The sequence below is a fragment of the Bubalus kerabau genome, chromosome 7 (genome assembly GCF_029407905.1).
Source record: "Bubalus kerabau isolate K-KA32 ecotype Philippines breed swamp buffalo chromosome 7, PCC_UOA_SB_1v2, whole genome shotgun sequence".
NCBI classification, from domain to species: domain Eukaryota; kingdom Metazoa; phylum Chordata; class Mammalia; order Artiodactyla; family Bovidae; genus Bubalus; species Bubalus kerabau.
The window spans coordinates 86,640,722-86,646,721 of NC_073630.1; the positions used below are offsets into that span (position 1 = coordinate 86,640,722).

General features: G+C 37.5%; 1 long non-coding RNA gene across 1 annotated transcript in view; it reads right to left on the reverse strand.

Moving 5' to 3' along the window:
- Window positions 1–2,222, reverse strand: part of LOC129657922 (uncharacterized) — a 140,885-nt gene extending 138,663 nt beyond the window's left edge. The window contains exon 1 of the long non-coding RNA XR_008717170.1: window positions 2,098–2,222. This is a non-coding gene — a long non-coding RNA (uncharacterized LOC129657922). The remainder of the gene's footprint in view (window positions 1–2,097) is intronic.
- Window positions 2,223–6,000: the final 3,778 nt, after the last annotated feature.

Below are 6,000 nucleotides of genomic sequence, written 5' to 3' on the forward strand. Positions count from 1 at the left end.
CCTGAAGTTTGAATTTAGAAAATGAAAGTTTCAGTCCTGGGTCTACCATGTACTGGTGTTCTGAAGGATTTGAGATAAATATATAACTTCCCTAACCCTGTTTCCTCATCTGTGAAATGGAATTAATGCCTCTGCCAGGAATGTAATGTGTATCAAATAAGCAAGTAGTTAAAAACACATCAATTGTCAAAACTAGAGTCATCATCGTTATCAGCATATTTTTACAGTGTATATGCCAGAGCACTTGGGGATCATAAAATAAGATGTTATACATAAGTCATCCAGGACCAGAATATGAACATGTAAAACTTTCAATAAATGTATCATTATCATATTCAACCTATCTAAAAAGATTCAAATTTTGTCCCATTTCAAGCATTGGCTAATCAATGATTAATAGAAATGTTATATACAATGCACAACATAGCAATTTTATTCTTAGATGTAAATCCAAAATAAATACTTACATGAGGAGACTAGAAAATGTTCATAGAAGCACTGTTTGTAATTGCAAAAATTTAGAAATGTATGTCCACCAGAAGAATGTGTAGCTAATTTATGGAATTGTCTTTCAATGGAATAATGCTGCTGCTAAGTCACTTCAGTAGTGTCCGACTCTGTGCAACCCCATAGATGGCAGCCCACCAGGCTCCCCTGTCCCTGGGATTCTCCAGGCAAGAACACTGGAGTGGGTTGCCATTTTCTCCTCCAGTGCATGAAAGTGAAAAGTGAAAGTGAAGTCGCTCAGTCGTGTCCAACTCTTAGCGACCCCATGGACTGAAGCCTGCCAAGCTCTTCTGTCCATGGGATTTTCCAGGCAAAAGAGGACTGGAGTGGGGTGCCACTGCCATCTCTGTCAGTGGAATACTATTCAGTGTTGAAAATGAAGTAGAGCTGTATAAATGAAATAGGGGACCCACAAACATTAAACTAGGCTAATTAAAAAGGTTTCAAAGATATACATACAATGAGTATATATTAAGATATGGTGCCATTTTTATAAACTGCTAAATCATTACATACATAGTAAAAGTAGAAAGAAATACATGTTGAGTTGGTAGTAGGGTTGTTGAATAAAACAGAGAATGCCCAGTGATAGCTGAATTTCAGATGAAAACCAACAATATTTTTAGTACACATGTCTCATGCAATAATTGGGACAAGTAAAAAGTTTGGGGTGGTTTATCTGAAATTCACATTTTACTGGTGGCTTGTATCTTTGCTAAATCTGGCATCCTAATGAGGAAAGAAGAGCTGCATGGGGGCTTCAGTTGGATTGATATCTTAGTTCTTAAGCTGGGTAAATGGGTATTTGTTACATTCTTCTTTATGCCATTTTCAAAGTCTTAAATATTTCATAGTATGTTAAAATATTAATAGGCAAAAATGAACCATTCGCCAGAAGAAAATCCCTAGTTAAAAGACCAAACTAAGGACCAACGTCAACAACAGAGAATGGGGAAGGATGACAGAAGGTAAACAAGTAACTAAAGCATGCAGAATTTTAATTATGAAAATAAGTGCCAATAAAATGATATCCTGCTCTACTTTTGTCAATAGTTTTGGCTTTTTTCCCAAATCACTCTCACCTAAGAGGAAATAACTAATTAATTACAGAATTCAACCTAGAAAACAAAACTTGGATTTTGGTGTTTTCCAAGACTCTGTACTAATTTCAGTTATATTTCAATCAATGAAAATATATTTGGCCAAAGGTGAGAACTACAATAAATAGAATATTTAAATCTATAACACAAGATGCAGAGAGTTGGCCATCACTTAATTATTTTAAGCCTGGAAGAGGAAAATGTGAATAAATGAAAAAAAAATGAAATACACATTGACTTCTTAGTCAAAATTGGAAAATAGTGGCTCTCCATCATGGCTGTAGCTGCTGCTGCTAAGTCGCTTCAGTCGTGTCCGACTCTGTGTGACCCGATAGACGGCAGCCCACCAGGCTCCCCCGTCCCTGAGATTCTCCAGGCAAGAACACTGGAGTGGGTTGCCATTTCCTTCTCCAATGCATGAAAGTGAAAAGTGAAAGTGAAGTCGCTCAGTCGTGTCTGACTCTTCTCGACCCCATGGACTGCAACTCACCAGGCTCCTCCGTCCGTGGGATTCTCCAGGCAAGAGTACTGGAGTAGGTCGCCAGTGCCTTCTCCACATGGCTGTAGGGATCACATTAAAATCACCTAGAGAGCTTAAAATAACATGACTGCCTGAGACTCACCTGTGAGCAAGTCTAATTTAACTGACCTGCAGGAGGAAACAAGTATTGGTAGTTTGTAAAGGTCCCCAGGTGATTCTAATATTATGGTCAGTGTTGAGACCCATTGCTCTCAAACCTGAAAAGCCAATAAATACCTGTGTAGGAGGTAGTGTATAGCAGAAATGGTTGTTCTGTGAATGTAGAAGCTGGCTTATAAGAAAACAGTTTCAAATATCAACTGACTCCATTAACTTGATACAAAAAGATTTAATATGGGTTACAGGAAAACAAGTATTTAGAAGCACAATACCTCTTACATAGTTAGTGCTGAATAAACAGATCTTCCCTGAAATAGCTGAAGTTTGTAAATATCCCAAGATAATGATCCTTGTAACTTATATGGTAGTCTTGAAGACTATCAGCAAAATACTAAGAAACAGAAAATGTTAATTTCAAAATGTGTATAACAAAAATCTTACTTTTTATCTTAGAATAAAAATACTTCCATGTTTGCCAGCAACCCTCTGCTTTTACCACAATGAGATGGATTTAAGACAGTCAGTTTTTATTTCTACATGGGTAACATGAGCTTTGGTTTATGACCCTTTTTCCCCTAGCCTCATAATTAAATGACTAAATCCCATCTACAGCATTACCTACAGAACATGACTGGAGAAAGATTAGCCATTATAGAGAGAGGGGATTGCTATAACGGTTTTTGAGTCCTATAACCACCCTCTCTCTTAGGAATTCTATTATGGCTGAGCATTTGTGTTATTGGTATTGAGCTCAATTCACATATATCAAGCTGTAAACTCCATTTACAGTCAATCCATATTTCTAGGTCTTCTCTAATAACTTATTTATTTGTGTGTTTCACTTTGGAAGAAGTTATGTGCTTCGAAATGTCTTCATCTGTTGCCAGGGACTATGGAGCTTCCTTTTGTGGTACAAGAAAGCCTCTTATCCCTATTAATTAAAATCCAAACACCTGCTGTTTTACCTTTAGTTTTACTTAGAACTTCATAAAACCTTATCATGATGATTAATGTGATTTCAGATCTACTTTCTGTTCAAAACAGCAGTAAAAATACATGCAATTGTTTCCTCTGTTGAAGAATGCTGATCAGGATAAGTTCCCCTATATCAGTTAAGCAGACATTAAGAACCAATGAATTTCATATATTTTTCCCTTTATAATAAAAAACAATTATTTATCACTAATGTGTGTTAATGTCTTTAAAATCTATACTTTAGAAACAAAGATCTGGCCAAGCTAAGCAGGTGACCACACATATCATCCAACTACACTGCTCAATTAGCCATAAAACACATTTCTTTGACAGAATAGCTTGTAATGTTTGGTGAGCTTTCATTTTCTTCCTCTCCATTATGTCTAACTGAAGGATTTTTCCTTTTTCCATGCTTAAATTCATTTCATTGACAACAGACATTGCAAACTCCTCAATGATTTCTCGGTGCCAAATGAATTTCTGTCAGAAGGCTCGGATAAAATCTGTCTATTCCTGGTGACCAAATTGATCCAGCTGCAGCACAAGATGAAAGAGATCATTCATCTAAGTTTGGCTTTGCCAGAGCCTGCTCCCTTCTACACATCCACAGTTTCTGAAAAGGAGCAAATAACTTTATCTTGCAACCAGAGCTGAGGATAGTTGAGTGTTTTCATTACCAATGGACATCAATGGCTTTGGGACATAATTAATCATGCTGAAATCACTTCATTATTTTAATGAGGTTTTTCTCTTTCCTCTAACTATGATAAAAAGTACACAGGAGGGAAACTCTTCTCATTATTTCTGAAACTAAAGGAGACTGAAAGAAGTGGAATAGGAACATACAGAAAACTTGCAAAAGAGTCAGGTGCACCCACGGCTGCTGATTTCTCCCTTTGCTTCAACAAAAGGAAGCGTGATGAGCAGGTGACATTGTGGTCACTCTAAGCTCAGAGGCAACATGCCTGCTGGGGCCTTGGTGTGTGAAGCAAAGTGATTTCATCCCAAACTCTTCAGAAGTCCTTTCTATCCTGAGGATTTGAGAGCGTATTTTCTAAAAGAGAGGAAAGAAAAGAATACTTGTATCTATACTAACAATAGGTAAAAATAAATGACTTATTGTTATTCAAATCAGAGCTTCACTGTTCTCTAACAAATGAGTATGATCATTGTTATGGTTAGGAAGTGGAAGAACATAGGGTAGTCTTTGACTATGTGAGCATTCAGTTCAGTCACTCAGTCATGTCTGACTCTTTGTGACCCCATGGACTGCAACACGCCAGGCTTCCCTGTCCATCACCAACTCCCAGAGCTTGCTCAAACTCATGTCCATCGAGTCAATGATGCCATCCAACCATCTCATTCTCTGTCATCCCCTTTTCCTCCCACCTTCAATCTTTCCCAGCATCAGGGTCTTTTCCAATGAGTCAGTTCCTCACATCAGGTGGCCAAAGTATTGGAGTTTCAGCTTCAGCATCAGTCCTTCCAATGAATATTCAGGACTAGTTTTCTTTAGGATGGACTTGTTGGATCTCCTTGCAGGCCAAGAGACTCTCAAGAGTCTTCTCCAACACCACAATTAAAAAGCATCAATTCTTCGGTACTCAGCTTTCATTATAGTCCAACTCTCACATCCATACATGACTACTGGAAAAACCATAGCTTTGACTAGATGGACCTTTGTTGGCAAAGTAATGTCTCTGCTTTTTAATATGCTGTCTTGGTTTTTCATAACTTTTCTTCCAAGGAGCAAGCATCTTTTAATTTCATGGCTGGATTCACCATCTGCAGTAATTTTGGAGCCCAAAAAAATAAAGTCTGTCACTGTTTCCATTGTTTCCCCATCTATTTGCCATGAAGTGATGGCATTAATTATTGCCATGATGGAATTAATTAATTGCCATGAAGCGATGGCATTAATTAATTAATGTGAGCATTAGTATATATTATATATTGAAATGCTGAAACATTTTCTGCTGTATGAGAAAGAACTTCATTGTGATAAATTCTGAACAGCCAAGAAGCCTAGCTTCAGAAGACTGGTCAGCATTAAAGATTTTATTTTCCTGAAAGTAGTTGAGTCTCAAACTTCAGCATGAAGCAGGAATCACAGGGACCATGGATCCCTGGACCTGCCCATACAGCTTCTGAATCAGAAGGTCTGGGGTGGGAAATGAGATTTTTTTTTTCTAACACATTTCCAGTTGTTGCTAAAGCTGCTAGTTCAGGGACCACACTCTGAGAACCAGTTTTAAAATCACCATGTAGTACAGCATCTATGTGTCATTTTGTAGAAGTAGCCAAGGCATATCTTTGCATCTAAGGCCTCAGTATTTCTTCACTGTGAAGAGATTCTTTATAGTAAGATATGACTTTTAGTAAGTTTGAAATGTTAGACTGATACTGAAGTGTCTTATTCTCCATTATCCAAAACGAATCGCTGTCATTAAACAAGTGAATGAAGCCACTGTTGTGGATCTCCAAGGACCTCTTACTCTTTCGCATTCACTCCTACCATACATATCATGTTAGAGAAAAATGTGTTCTATCATTTACTATGGGCATTTCTGTGTTTCTGAAAGATGTTTTCTTATAAATCAAAAGCTACCGATTTTTACAAAATCTCAGATTTTTGTGTCATGTAGACTAAACCTAGGAAAAAACACACTGTATTATACAGTCCATTCAACTCAATTCCTCCTTTCTAATGACAGACACTGGGGCCTAGCGCAGCAGTGCATTCTCAAGGTCACACAGCTAAAATCAAAGGCAGAATTA